The sequence below is a fragment of the Hyla sarda genome, chromosome 1 (genome assembly GCF_029499605.1).
Source record: "Hyla sarda isolate aHylSar1 chromosome 1, aHylSar1.hap1, whole genome shotgun sequence".
Taxonomy (NCBI): Eukaryota; Metazoa; Chordata; class Amphibia; order Anura; family Hylidae; genus Hyla; species Hyla sarda.
The window spans coordinates 557,067,289-557,082,677 of NC_079189.1; the positions used below are offsets into that span (position 1 = coordinate 557,067,289).

At 43.8% G+C, this 15,389-nt stretch overlaps 1 long non-coding RNA gene across 1 annotated transcript in view; it reads right to left on the reverse strand.

The window, feature by feature from the left end:
- Positions 1-248: 248 nt before the first annotated feature.
- LOC130293408 (uncharacterized) overlaps positions 249-15,389 on the reverse strand; it is a 41,791-nt gene continuing 26,650 nt past the window's right edge. Inside the window, exons 2-4 of the long non-coding RNA XR_008848200.1 lie at positions 7,980-8,048; positions 5,672-5,705; positions 249-1,006 (exon numbers count right to left, since the gene is read on the reverse strand). This is a non-coding gene — a long non-coding RNA (uncharacterized LOC130293408). The remainder of the gene's footprint in view (positions 1,007-5,671; positions 5,706-7,979; positions 8,049-15,389) is intronic.

The following is a 15,389-nucleotide window of genomic DNA, read 5'->3' on the forward strand; positions in this document are numbered from 1 at the left end:
TTCTAAAATGTGTCATCTTATTTATATTTCTTACCTTTACTGAAGGTGACTTACAAATATCGCAATTACGGTAAATACAGTTTTTCACTGTATGGCAAGTAGATGTAGTCCAGCTCACTCTCTAAAAGCCCATCTGCAGCAAGGACTGTATGCAAAACAAGAGAAGGATGTCCAGCACAGAATAGCTTGTTAAAATCAGGATACTTTATTCCAAACAAACAGACAAAAGGAGTAACATGTGACGCGTTTCGGCTGTCTTGTGCAGCCTTAGTCATACACTGTAAACATTAAAAATGATTTCAAGTTTTAAATATGGTCCTAAACATTTCGTTTCGGGGCTGTGGGATTTTCGCTTACCAAAAGAAGAGTCACAATTTTTTACCAGTAAAATGGCACCTGTCTTCTATTTCAGCATATTGGATCTACAGTGTACGCCAAAAAGTAAAATAAAAAATTGTGTTGTGATAACTGCAAAAAGTCAATTCCTACAATATCCACATAAATGCTACAGGACCGACAAACACAGGTTAGGAGAAATAGTTGGGGTATACAAAAAAAGAAGGTTGCAGCAGCACCCTTGGTCAAAAAATGGAAAATCCTCTGTGTGGTGGATGGGGGGACACGTTTTGATCAAAAAGTGCGCTAAGAGCATCCATTTTTTGACCAAGTGTGCTGCTGCAATCTTCTTTTTTTGTATTATCTCTGTATTTGCCACAGCTGCGTGCACCTGTGTATTAGGTAGTTGTGCTGGCTATTTTTATTTTTGTTTTTTTTAGGAGAAATAGTTGCTCCTGGGAAAAACCCTAAGTGGATTCTTCCAAATTCCTGCTATAAGTTAATGACACCAGGGCTTGACAAATCCCAAATGCCAGGCATTTATGGTGACTAAGAATTTTGTCCTGACATCTAGGTTTTTGTCATCCTTTTCCATTACTTCCAAACCCATGACATATATTTTCATCGACGTAATCCACCAAATCCGAAGAAGTCCTCTGCATATATGGATCTGAAGTGAGAAGAAAAAAAACATGGAAAATATGTTAATACATATTTGTAAAATACTTCTATTTAAAAATCTTAATCCTTCTAGTACTGATCAGCTGCTTTATGCTCCACAGGAATTTCTTTTCTGTCTGACCACAGTGCACTCTGCTGACACCTCTGTCCATTTCAGCAACTGTCCAGAACAGGAGAAAATCCCCATAGCAAACCTATCCTGCTCTGGACAGTTCCTGACATGGACAGAGGTGTCAGCAGAGAGCACTGTGGTCAGACAGAAAAAAAAATCAAAAAGAATAGAACTTCCTGTGGAGCATACATCAGCTGATAATTACTGGAAAGATTAATATTTTTTAAATATAAGTAATTTGCAAATCTGTTTAACTTGCACTAGTTGATTAAAACATTTTTTTCCACTGGTACCCCTTTAAGGATGAAGGGGAGGAAAAGTGTTTAATAGAAGGCATCAGAGGAGGATGTTACAATAGTCCAACCAAGAGACGATAAGAGCATGTACAAGTTATTTAGTTGAGTCAAAGTTGAGGAATGAGTGAGTGGATTTGAGAAATGTGTTTGAGGTGGAGATGACAGGAGGTGGTAAGAGACTGAATGTGCGATTTGAAAGACAGAGGAGAATTGAAGGTGATGCCATAACAAGGCGTACTCTATCCACATAGAGGGTGGTCCCCAGCAACTGCTCCTCTTCCCACCTGAGGGGGGCCTTGGTTGACAGCTTTTCTCCTATAGACACATGAAGATACTTGTCAATCAAGGATTGTGGATGAGAAGCAGCTGTCATTGATTGGCCCAATGACTAGTTATCCCATTTCGGGTGGGACATCTCTGAAACGTCACAGTTTTTCAGAATAGACCATAGCCTGTTGTGTTAATCTCTGTTTTATTTGCCCCATGTCAGGTTGACTTTAACACATACATTTTTTTTTACTAGATCCTCTATACAGAATAGCATAGCCCCAATGCGCTGCTGTACACACAGACCTGCCAAGACATGGATTTGGTAATACATTTGGATGAAGTACTTTCCAGGGTGCTGTGTATTACAATTATCCGACTTCTTTTAGAAATAGAATTAGAGATCAATTAGAGGTGAGATTTAGAAGTGATATATAAGTTATTTCAAATGAGCGCTCACTTGTTTAATGTGTAAAATAAAAAGTATCAGAGTTTAATGGAGAAGTAGCAGTGGAAAAAAAAGCACAAACCTTTTTAGCGATAGTGTAGGTTGAAATTAATTTTATGAACATTACAGAGATGACAGGTCTTGCAATTTTAAAGCATTAAGTCGTTTCACCCCCTTATAAGTGCCACTCACAAATGCCAACAAAAATGTGTCTTGTATCTAAATCTGTTATGTGTGGCCTGGGTTGAACTCCATACCCCCCACTGCACATATTGCAACCCACAGGAGAACATTATTTAAGTTCTATTTATTTGCATTGTAAACATTATTTTATGAAAGTCTTAGAAAGATTTTGCCATTATAGAAGTTAAAAAGGATCTGTCAGTACTTGACTGATTTAAAACTTTGAGTGCCCAGGATTTTTGTACATTTTGCACCTCTGGTAGGCATGGCAATTTCACACTTCTGACATGTACAAAAAAAAAAAAAAAAAAATTACTAAATAAATGTCACACCACAAAAAAAACCTCCATGCCTAAATATTTTGTGACACAAGTACGTTGTTAAAATGCAATTTAGCACTTTAAGAATAACCTATGCTGCTCTATATAAGCAAATATTCAGAGCTTGCCTGGTACTTTTGTGCTCCATGTTGGTTTGCAAATCCATCAGGCTAAGTTTCCACTTTTTTTGTGTGTGTGTGTGTGTGTGTGTGTGTAATTTCTTGTGTCTGACTTTTTTTTTCTGGCATTTCTTCTGGCGTTTTTGCATTTGAGTGGAAATTGCTTTTTTGGCCCCTTTGGCGTTTTTTTTTATTTTTTTATTTGTTGGGTACCCAAAAAAAAAAAAAAAGGATGCAGTAGTGATGGAAAAAAAAGTGTATTTAAGAATATTTTTACTTTTCCTTATGAAATTTTTATTAATTTTTAAACGGGGATCAATTTATGGGGGCGGGCATGGCACTAAAAATTTTAACACTGTTCCATGATGGGAGAAGTAGTTCCTGTACTAATAGACAGATCGCCCCGGATGTCACCCGATCCATCCATAATATAGCAGAGATGTGGAGCGGCTCTATATAGCGCTATACTCCGGCCCGGCCAGTAATGTGAATAGAAATTCACCTCATTCATATTTTCTGCCCAGAGTGGGGATTGACTGGATGGTTGCAGCCAATCACAGCTTTCAGCGGGAAATATGAATAAGTGAGTGGCCGGCTGGAGTACATAGCAGAGATGCGAGCGCAGGAGAAAGCTGCTCCGCATCTCAGGGATGAAATATGATCGCAGCGGGTGTCAGGAGTGACACTTGCTGTGACCTGTCCTTAACTGCAGGTACTACTACTCCCAACATGGAGCACACTTTGCTCCATGCTGGGAGCTGTAGTACCTGTATTAATAGACAGATCGCAGCAAATGTCTCTCCTGACACCCGATGCAATCCTCCTGTATAATGTATAGATGCGGTCGGCTGCTCTTCTATGGTCCCATGCACTGACATATATATTAGGGATCGACCTATTATCGGTTTGGCCGATAATATCGACCGATATTCACGATTTTGGACGTTATTGGTATCGGCAATTACCTTGCCGATAATCCGATAATGACAAGCCCCTGCCACCGCCCCCCTTCCCACCGCACCGCACACCCCACCACCGCACCCCCACTGCACCGCACTCCCCACCGCCCGGCCAGAGACCGCCGTCACCGCTGCCCCATTGCCTCCCGCATCCCTGGTTTTATAATTACCTGTTCCCAGGGCACGGGGTTCACGCTACTTCTGGCTCCTGTGGCATCCTATGTTACACTGTGCGCTGCGCAATGACGAGTGACATCCTCAATGCGATGTCACCGTCAGTGCGCACAGTGACAGCTCAGGACGCCGCCGGAGCCAGAAGTAGCACGGACCCCGGGCCCCGGGAACAGGTAATTATAAAACCGGGAATGGGGTATGCAATGGGGAAGCGGCGGTGGTTGGACTAAGGACCGGCAGGGGGAGAGAAGCAGGCGGCGGCGGTCTTTTGGCAGAGGATAGGTAGGGTGGTGGGGGGGGTGTAGGACTCAGGAGGACCCCAGGACAGGCAGGGGGAGAGAAGCGGGTGGCAGCAGCGCCCGCTTTAAATCAATGATCTGCAGCGGTGTCGTCGGGGGGGGGGGTAAACAGCTGATAATTTATACCGGAATATCGGTATAAATTATCGGCCTTAACCTCCACAGATTATCAGTATCGGCTCTAAAAAATCGATATCGGTCGATCCCTAATATATATACACATATTCATATTTCCCACAGAGAGTTGTGATTGGCTGGAACCATCTGGCCAATCACAGATCTCTGCGGGATATATGAATAGGTGTATATATATGGCAGTGCAGGGGACCATAGAAGAGCAGTTGACCTCATCTATACATTATACAGGAGGATCGCAACGGGTGTCAGAAGTGCCACGGGCAACCTATCAATTAGTACAGGGACTACTACTCTCATCATGAAACAGTGTGTTCGATGCTGGGAGTAGTAGTACTACCTAAAAATTGTTTTAAAAAAATTAGAAAAACACACACACACACACACACACACACTACATTTTTATTATTGTCGGCTACATTTTTAGGTCCCTGCCTGCACACATAAATTGATCCCTGTTTAAAAAAAAATGAAAATTTCTTTATAATAAAGATACATTTAGTTAAATACAATTTTTTCCATCACTACTGTATCTTTTTTAATATATTTTTTTAATGGTACCCTACGAAATTTTATTAAAAAAGGTATCTCCATCCCTTTTTTGAATTGCTAAAGTTCAAAAAACAAATAAAAAACTGCCTGCAAAAAACGCCAAAGTTAAAACCCACATGTCATTTTTCTTGCCGTTTTTTTACTCCCATAGACTTCTATGGGAGAAAAATGCCACAATTTCATGGAAAAAACTCCATAGGCTCAACATGCTGTGACTTTGCAAAACCGCCAAGGATCTGAAAAATGCAAATGCAAGAGTGAAAAAAATGGCAAAAGAATAAAAAAAAATAAAAAAAATGAAAAATGCAAACTGGAAAAATAATTTAGCGATTTCTCATTGATTTACAGCTAACATCTGGCCATGTGGCAGAATTGGCGCTTTTCTTGGCATTTTTCTAGGCGTTTTTCCCCCCAAAAAGTGGAAACTTAGCTTCACTGAAGTGGTTCTGTATTGCAGTCTATAGTTCACATAAATTTTATGGCTTTGACTGTGATGGTTGATTACTGCACCTGGCCATCAAATTTGGCCGCTGGTGCTCAAGTTTATCCAGGTGAACCTGTGTTTCCCAACCAGGGTGCCTCAAGCTGTGGCAAAACTGCAATTTCCAGCATGCCCAGATTGCACCTAAAACTCACATCAAGCGGAGGATTACACACCAAGACAAGGGGAGATTTATCATTCCCTGTGCCTAAGCAAAACTGTGCACTTTGTGCAAACATTTGCCAAAAAAGAAAAAGCCAAATATTTTGGCACTGGGAATGTTAAATCCCCCCCAAAGTTCATACATACCACAGTCTGCTGTATCCAGAAAAGTTTGTGTTCTCTAAAAAAACAAAAAAGAAGTGATGCAATATTTGGCTGTCAGCCACAAATGTTTGAAAATAGAATATTTTATCATGATATTATACAATATTAAGCTGGAGACGTGAGTACTGATATGGCAAATTAAGTCTAGAGGATAAATGTAAGGTTATGCACTTGGGCCATAAAAAAAATGTACAATTATGTGTAAAACATAAGACATTAGGTAAACCTAACTTTAGTAAACCTAGGTAAACTAACTTTAGTGATCAGTGCCAGGCAGCTGCAGCCAAGGCTAAGAAAGTCATGGGATGTATAGAGAGAGACATAGTGGCTCTTGACAAGGACACAGTTTTGCCTCTGTATAAATCATTAGTCAGACCACATATGGAGTGTTGTGTGCAATTTTGGGCGCCTGTATATAAGAAGGACATGGCTGAAGTGGAGAGGGTGCAGAGGAGGCGACAAAGGTAATAAATGGTATGGGAGGATTACAGGACCAAGACAGGTTATCAAGCTTGGGGTTATTTAGTTTAGAGAAAATACATTTTAGGGGCGATTTGATCATAATGTGCAAATATATGAATGGACAGTACAGAAATCTTTCTAGTGATCTTTTTTTTTACCTAGGCCAGTAACCATGACAAGGGGACATCCACTACATCTAGAGGAAAGAAGGCTTTACCATCATAACAGACAGAGATTCTTTACTGTAAGAGGAGTGGGACTATGGAACTCTATTCACATAGTAAAAATGACACTTCCACAGGGATTGCATTATATATCCACTTTTATCCAATAATTTTTCACTTCATACCATGTCCTGTTTACTATACTTTTGTACACTATACTTTTGTTTATTATACTTTATAATTCTGGGAGGAGTAGAGAATATGGGGAATACCAAGGAATTTGTATGCCGGACTTTATTTTATGCAAAATTGATAATTTTTCGTAACTGGGTTAAGACGGGAGGACCCTCTATAATTGAGAGGCAGAGAGAGATTCAGAATCTTAAGAGGAAAGAGCAGTTACAGGTAGGAGGGAAGAAAGGCAAAACTAGATGGAATAAAGTATGGAAATATTGGGTATGAAATGGTATGGTAAAAAAAAAATATATATTTATTTTTTTATTTTTCTTCTCTTACCCTTCTCTCATGGTCAAAAGGGTAGGGTGGGGGATGGGATGAGAAAAAAAATTTAAATAAGAAATTAAATAAATTTATTTATTTTTAATACAATAATGCAATGAAGAAATGATGATTGTTTATATGAGAATATCATTTTGCAATGTTGAAATTTTATGAATTTTTTCAATAAAGAAATAAAAAAAATATATACTTTTGTATGAAGTGGAAAATTATCGGAAAAGTGGACATACTTCCCTGTGGAAGTGTTATTTTTACAATGTGAATTGGTTTATACGACTGGAGTGTACGGAGCCTCTAGTCAGACACGAAGGAGCCACCCTAAGGTGTATCACATCTGCTGTCCGATCTATGATGATTATGGGGGGAGATTTATTAAAACCTGTCCAGACGAAAAGTTAATGAGTTGCCCATGGCAACCAATCAGATCGCTTCTTTCATTTTTCAGAGGCCTTTTCAAAAATAAAAGAAGCGAGCTGATTGGTTGCCATGGGCATCTCAGCAACTTTTCTTCTGGACAGATTTTGATAAATCTCACCCTATATGTGGACTATGGAACTCTCTGCCACATGATGTTGTGATGTCTGACTTAATAAAAGGGGGGCCTGGATTTTTTTTTTTTTAAATATAACAACACATGTTATGGTTAATAGATTTCTAGAGATGAGACATTGATCTGGTGATTTATTCTGATGCCATATTTGGAGTCGGGAAGGAATGATTTCCCCTAGTATGGGGCAATTGGCATCAGCCTCATATACTGTAGGGGGTTTTTAATTCAAGATCAGCAAAGTGGGGTTATAGGTTGAACCTGAGCTTATCTTCTGATCATGCCTCTGCGGACTATGTGCTATGGTCATCATGTAGAACAGAAGGCTCACTATAGAACAGTGGTTTCCAAACTGCGGACCTCTAGATGTTGCAAAACTACAACTCCTAGCATGCCCAGACAGCCGTTGGCTGTTCAGGCATGCTAGGAGTTGTAGTTTTGCAACATCTAGAGGTACGCAGTTTGGAGACCACTGCTACAGAGAGCTGGTCAGCTCGAACAGAGAGAAGTTTCTCCATAAAACCTACACCTATAGACACATTAAACATAATACTCCAAGACATCCGCAGTATGACGTGAATATATATCTAGTACGTACCTCCGATATCACTTCTTTCTGCCTGATAAGATTTATTATTATTTCTCATCTGCAATTTTTCTTCTACACCTGCAGGAAGAAAGAACAGTCAGCACAACCGAAAAAAGAAAATAATTAGACAACAATAGCACATTGCACAACATTAATGGCAAACAGAAGAGTTGTCCCTCCGGACTCATAGGTGCTGTAATTTATCAGCATCAGGGTGGCTTTACTACAAGAAGAATGGAGGCCATAGGATGATGGGACATCTGAAGACTAGGAAACAGATGGGCTAAGCAGTTTATCAAACATATTCCTTAATTAATCTCTGCACTAAATAAATCACTAGTAAATATGCTTTACACATGAATCTTCTTACCATTGTAGTCAATGTAGTCTTGAAATATGGATCCTTAAAGGGGCTATAAATGTATGATAGGTCAGGGAGCAATTCATGGTTTTCCCACCCATCAGCAGAAAGAAGAGGTCACTGCCGCTTCACTACATTCTCTAATACAAAGACCATACTCTGGTATCAAGACCATACTCTAGTATCAAGACCATACTCTAGTATCAAGACCATAATGTAGTATCAAGACCATACTCTAGTACAAAGTCCATACTCTAGTACGAAGACCATACTCTAGTAGGAAGACCATACTGTAGTATGAAGACCATACTCTAGTAGGAAGACCATACTCTAGTATCAAAACCATACTCTAGTATCAAGACCATACTCTAGTATCAAGACCATACTCTAGTACAAAGACCATACTCTAGTACAAAGACCATACTCTAGTACGAACACCATACTCAAGTACAAAGACCATACTCAAAGGCCAAAGCTCAGCATTGACCAGTGTATGCAATTGCAAGATAGCATATGGGGACTAAAAAAAGTGAATGAAAAGTGAAAAAAAAAAAGTAATAAAAGTGAATTAACTCCTTCGCTAATAAAAGTTTGAATCACCTCCCCTTTTTTCAATTTTTTATATAAAATAATGAAATAAAAAATAAACAAACATATATATATATATAAACAAACATATATGGTACCACCATGTGCGTACATTTCTGGACTATAAAAATATAAAAATTAATATTATAAATATTAATTAAAAAATATATAAAAAGCGATCAAAAAGTCCCATCAAAACAAAAATGGTATTGATAAAAACTACAGACCACGGCACATAAAATTAACCCTCATACATCACCGTATACGGAAAAATAAAAACATAATAGGGGACAGAAGAGAACAATTATCAGCATACTAATTTTGGTGCATGTAGTTATAAAAAAAATGTATGTAATAAAATAAAATAAAACCTATATAAATTGGGTATCGTTGTAACCGTATGGACCTACAGAATACAGATAAATCGTTTTAACAAAACAAGTGCACTGCGTAGAAATGGAATCCCCATGCTTAAATTCTGTTCCCCTTCTTCTCCAAACGTACCTTTGCTCATTTCGGTCAGAAAGTAAAATTTTTACTTCATCAGTCCACAGAATTTCTTTCCAAAATGCATCAGGCTTGTTTATATGTTCATTTGCAAAGTTCAAACGCTGATTTTTGTGGTGAGCACGTAGAAGAGGTTTTCTTCTGATGACTCTTCTATGAAGACCATATTTGTACAAGTATCTCTTTATAGTGGAATAGTGTACCACAACTCCAGTGTCTGACAGATTTTTCTGGAGGGATTGTGCAGTCATGTGAGTTTTGAATTGTTTTTCTCTTTTTATTCCTGCGTGCTTTTCTGTCTGATATTTTCTTGGTCTTCCAGATCTTGCTTTAACTTCCACTGTTCCTGATGACCGCCATTTCTTAATTACATTCCGAACAGAGGATATTGACATCTGATGAAAGTGTAAATGATGGAAATAAAATCTTACTTTTGTTGACATATTTTAAAACTGTCTAATCTGTAATTTGATGCCTTTTGGAGATTTTTCCATCTTTCCTTGGCCTGAGCGGCGATGTCCGGCACTAGCCACGGGTCCTGGCTGCTGATAGCAGCAGGGACCGTGTGGGTATGATGCAAGCTCAGCTCCTAAGCTCGCTTTATAACCCTGCCATGCCGCAGCACCATTTATAAACTGTGTTTTGCGGCAAGGGGATAAGAGTTAGTTAATATTAAGATTAATCTATGTTCTGATTAAAGGATTTGGTTTAATCTATTAATCTAAGGTTAATCTGTGTTCTGAATTTCAGAATTTGAATATCGCAGCGATTCAATCACATGAATCGCTTCATTAAACTCCATTTAGTGCGGTCCAGGCTGCAGAGCATCTAAGATGGTGGCTCCACATGACAGGACATGGAGCAAGGAACTCTGGGAAGGTGGCAAGTCGGGTAGGTGGGATGACCCCTGTGATGTCACAGCCCTATATACTCGGCATCCAGCTTGGGGCCAGTCACTGCAGCATTTTATTACAAAGAGAGAGAGAGAGAGGGACAGAGAGCAGTGTGTGTTGCACAGAAAAACATTTTTACAGCAGTGATTCACTTCAAGCCCAAATCCAGCCTAGAAGCACTGATAGAGAAGGAAGAGAGATTGAGAGAGATTTTGTGCCTGTTAAAGTCTTCAAGGCCTAGTTACTGTGAAAGGCCAGCCAAAAGTACAAATCTGCTGCTGTCCTAGACAAATACTGTTTTGTAGTGTAGTGGAGCACATTGTACTCCCCTCATAAGTGCATACCACATACGTACATCTACGTGGTGCAACATTTTGTTCCGATTATAGTCCTAAGGACCTAGTTACTGTGAAAGGCCAGCCAAAAGTACACACCTGCTGCTGTTCTAGACAAATACTGTTTTAAGCATAGTGGAGCATATTGTCCTCCCCTTCATAAGTGCATACCACATACGTACATCTATGTGGTGTACCATTTTGTTCCTGTTAAAGTCTTAAGGGCCTAGTTACTGTGAAAGGCCAGTCAAAATGACACACCTGCTGGTGTTGTAGACAAACACTGTTTTAAGCGTAGTGGAGCGTATTGTCCTTCCCTCATATACACACTAAGTATGTCAGGCAGATAAGTGTCAGGACGTGCACAGAGGAATGGCAGAGGACTAAATTAATCAGGCGCAGGCAGAGGTCGCAGCAAACTAGAGGCAAATGGTAGCAGCAGTCGCAGCGATAGGCCTGAGCTCCCGGTATCAGCTAGCGGTCGTGTCTCGAACAGAAACCCATCTGCCGTCGATTGGTTAACTAGGTCATCCACTTCATCACAAGTGACATCTGACACCCCCAGTCAACAGTTGGGGGGTTCTTCAGTTGGCATAGCTCAGGAGTAGTCCCTGTCCTCCCATTGCCTCTGTCCTATGCTGTTCCCTTCCCCTACAGAAGTATCTTGCTGTGGGTTCAGCTCCACTATTTAGTGAGGACGATCTACTAGAGGACAGTCAGCAGCTACTGCCCAGCCAAGAAGTAGAGGAGACATCCGCTGCTTCCTCCCCTAGGTGTGCAAGTAGTGATGAGGAGAGTGGCATGGGCGGTGGTGTTGCGAGCGTTCAGGCTCCTGAAGCAGACATTGATCAGGGACGTGCAGACACAACTTGATGATGATGAAGCCAATCGCACTTGGGAGCCGGGTGCAGAAGGGGCTTCATCATCATCAGGAGAAGAGAGTTGCAGGTTGTAGTATGGTTGGCAGTCAGCTTGGTGGTAGAAGTGGGAAGTCTGGAGCCAAACGTGCCCAGGGAAGACCATCTGCTTCGCGGCAGCCTACGTTCCCGGGAGGTAGTGGAACAGGGGTCCCTGGAGTCGGCGGCAGTAGCAGTCAATCAGTGCGAACTGTTGGGGGAAAATCAGCTACTCGGCGGTGTGGCAACTTTTCCTCAAGCATCCGGAGGATGTTACCCTGGCCACATGCAAGATGTGTCGGCAGAAAATGAAGCATGTCCAGGGTCCCAATGTTGGCACCACAGCCCTGCATCAACATAAGCAGCATCACCATAAAGCGGCTGTCACGCCGAGCGCTCTGGGTCCCGCGGCATGCCTCTGCATGCAGCGCTCCAGTCAGCACTGCTGACCACGAGCGCTGCTCCCGTGTCTCCGGAGGGGACGCGATCCGAGGCATGGGATGTGCCCGCTCTCGGATTGCGCCCCATGTCACTCAACTGTCCCGTCCTCCTTCTATCCTGTCCCGGCGCGCGCGGCCTCGCTCTCTAAGGCGCGCGCGCGCCGGCTCTCTGAAGTTTAAAGGGCCAGTGCACCACTAATTGCCTTGTGCCCTGAGAAAGCGTTTCTGTGTGTTTCCAAGCCTGTGTTTCCAGACCCCTTGCCGTTGCCCCTGACTACGAACCTTGCCGCCTGCCTTGACCTTCTGCTACGTCTGACCTTGCCTTGCCTACTCCTTGTGTACCGCACCTGTCTCAGCTGTCAGTGAGGTTGAGTCGCTATCGGGTGGAACGACCTGGGGGTTACCTGCAGCAGCAAGTCCATCCCGCTTTGCGGCGGGCTCTGGTGAAAACCAGTAACCCCTTAGATTCCGTTCCCCTGGTACAGCCCACGCCAGCACCTCACTGACACAGAGGATCCACTACCTGTGTCATCCCTGCACACCAGTCCGGATCCTGACAGTAGATCCGGCCATGGATCCCGCTGAGGTCCCGCTGCCCGGTGTCACTGACCTAACCTCCGTGGTTGCCCAGTAATCTCAGCAGATCGCGCTACTGTTACGCCGAGCGCTCCGGGTCCCTGCTCCTCCCCGGAGCGCTCGCGGCGTCTCTCTGTCTGCAGCGCCCGCTGACCGGGAGCGCTGCACTGACATTGCCGGCGGGGATGCGATTCACATAGAGGGACGCGCCCGCTCGCGAATCGCATCCCAAGTCACTTGCCCGTCCTGGTCCCCGGCTGTCATGTTCTGGCGTGCGCGGCTTCGCTCTCTAGGGCGCGCGCGCGTGCCAGCTCTCTAAGATTTAAAGGGCCAGTGCACCAATGATTGGTGCCTGGCCCAATCAGCCTAATTAGCTTCCACCTGCTCCCTATGTATATAACCTCACTTCCCCTGAACTTCCTTGCCGGATCTTGTTGCCTTGTGCCAGTGAAAGCGTTTAGTGTTGTCCAATGCCTGTGTTCCAAATCTTCTGCTATCCACATTGACTACGAACCTTGCCGCCTGCCCCGACCTTCTGCTACGTCTGACCTTGCCTCTGTCTAGTCCTTCTGTCCCACGCCTTCTCAGCAGTCAGCGAGGTTGAGCTGTTGCCGGTGGATACGACCTGGTTGCTACCGCCGCAGCAAGACCATGCGGCTTTGCAGCAGGCTCTGGTGAAAACCAGTAGCAACTTAGAACCGGTCCACCGACACGGTCCACGCCAATCCCTCACTGACACAGAGGATCCACATCCAGCCTGCCGAATCGTAACAGTAGATCAGGCCATGGATCCCGCTGAGGTGCCGCTGCCAAGTCTCACTGACCTATCCACGGTGGTCGCTCAGCAATCGCAGCAAATTGTCCAACAAGGACAGCAGCTGTCGCAGTTGACCGCCACGTTACAGCAACTTCTGCCACTGCTACAGCAGCAACCATCTCCTCCGCCAGCTTCTGCACCTCCTCCGCAGCGACTGGCCGCTCCTAGCCTCCGCTTGTCCCTGCCGGACAAATTTGATGGGGACTCTAGACTCTGCCGTGGCTTCTTATCTCAATGTTCCCTACATATGGAGATGTTGTCGGACCAATTTCCTACAGAACGGTCTAAGGTGGCGTTCGTAGTGAGTCTTCTTTCTGGAAAGGCCTTGTCTTGGGCCACACCGCTCTGGGACCGCAATGATCCTGCCACAGCCACAGTCCAGTCCTTCTTTGCTGAAGTCCGTAGTGTCTTCGAAGAACCAGCCCGAGCTTCTTCTGCCGAGACTGCCCTGCTGAACCTGGTCCAGGGTAATTCTTCAGTAGGCGAGTACGCCATCCAATTTCGTACTCTCGCTTCCGAATTATCTTGGAATAACGAGGCTCTCTGCGCGACCTTTAAAAAAGGCCTATCCAGTAACATCAAGGATGTGCTGGCCACATGAGAGATTCCTGCCAACCTGCAAGAACTTATCCATTTGGCCACCCGCATTGACATGCGTTTTTCTGAGAGACACCAGGAGCTCCGCCAGGAAAAAGACCTTGATCTCTGGGCACCTCTCCCACAGTATCCTTTGCAATCTACCCCTGTGCCTCCCGCCGAGGAGGCTATACAAGTGGATCGGTCTCGCCTGACCCATGAAGAGAGGACTCGCCGTAGGGAAAAAAATCTATGTCTGTACTGCGCTAGTACCGAACATTTCTTGGTGGATTGCTCTATTCGTCCTCCACGTCTAGGAAACGCACACACCCAGCTCACGTGGGTGTGGCGTCCCTTGGTACGAAGTCTGCTTCTCCACGTCTCACTGTGCCCGTGCGGATTTCTCCTTCTGCGTGCGGACATCTTGTCTGCAATGCAAGAAGGAAGACTGAGCCATGCACCCTGCATGGCACACGTGTTCAATCTGGTTGTCAAGCGGTTCCTGAAGTGTTCCCCTCATCTGCAAGACATCCTAACAATGGGAAGGAAACTCTGTATGCACTTCAGCCACTCATATACCTCCCTGAGCTGCAGCGCCAGAACGATATCTCCCAACATAATATGATTTGTGACGTTTCCACACGTTGGAATTCCACCCTCCATATGTAGGAACGACTATATGAACAGAGAAAAGCCATCACTGGTTTCTTGATGATCCAAGCAGATAGCGGGGACTCCCTTGTGTAACTTAAATTTTAACCAGTGGCAGCTCATTCGTGACACCTGCCGTTTGCTCAGGCCCTTTGAGGAAGCGACATTATTAGTCAGTCACTAGGATTATGGGATGAACGACATCATTCCACTGCTTCATTTACTACAACACATGTTGGAAACAATGACTGGTCAGGGCACTGGAGACATGGCGCCTACATCTCATTGCCACATGAGCCCTGTGGGGGCTGAACTGGAAGAGGAGTGGGAGGGGGACAGTGGAGCACAGTTTAGGTTTTGTGAAATTGGCGGTTTTTATAGTCATCTGAAAGGAGAGGAGGAGCAGGAGCAGCCAGAGAAGCTAGAGAGTTATAAGGAAGACAAGACAAAGGACCCAGACACACCGTGGCAGTATGCAGTGGAGATAGAGGCAGGGAGTCCCTCCGAGTCACTTGCACAAATGGCACAATGCATGCTCACTAGCTTGCGTAGTGACTGCCGAATTGTCACCATTCCGCAGCGGGATGACTTCTTGCTCTCCACCTTATTGGACCCTCGCTATCGGCACAAAATGGGGGGCCTTTTTTACACCCACTGAGAGGGAGGACAAACTGACCTACTAAAGATACATCCTACGTCAGGGGCACTTAACTGGTGGAGCGTGGTCCAGATCCAGACCGCAGCCGCCAACAATGCGGACCGCCCGCTGACTCCTCCTC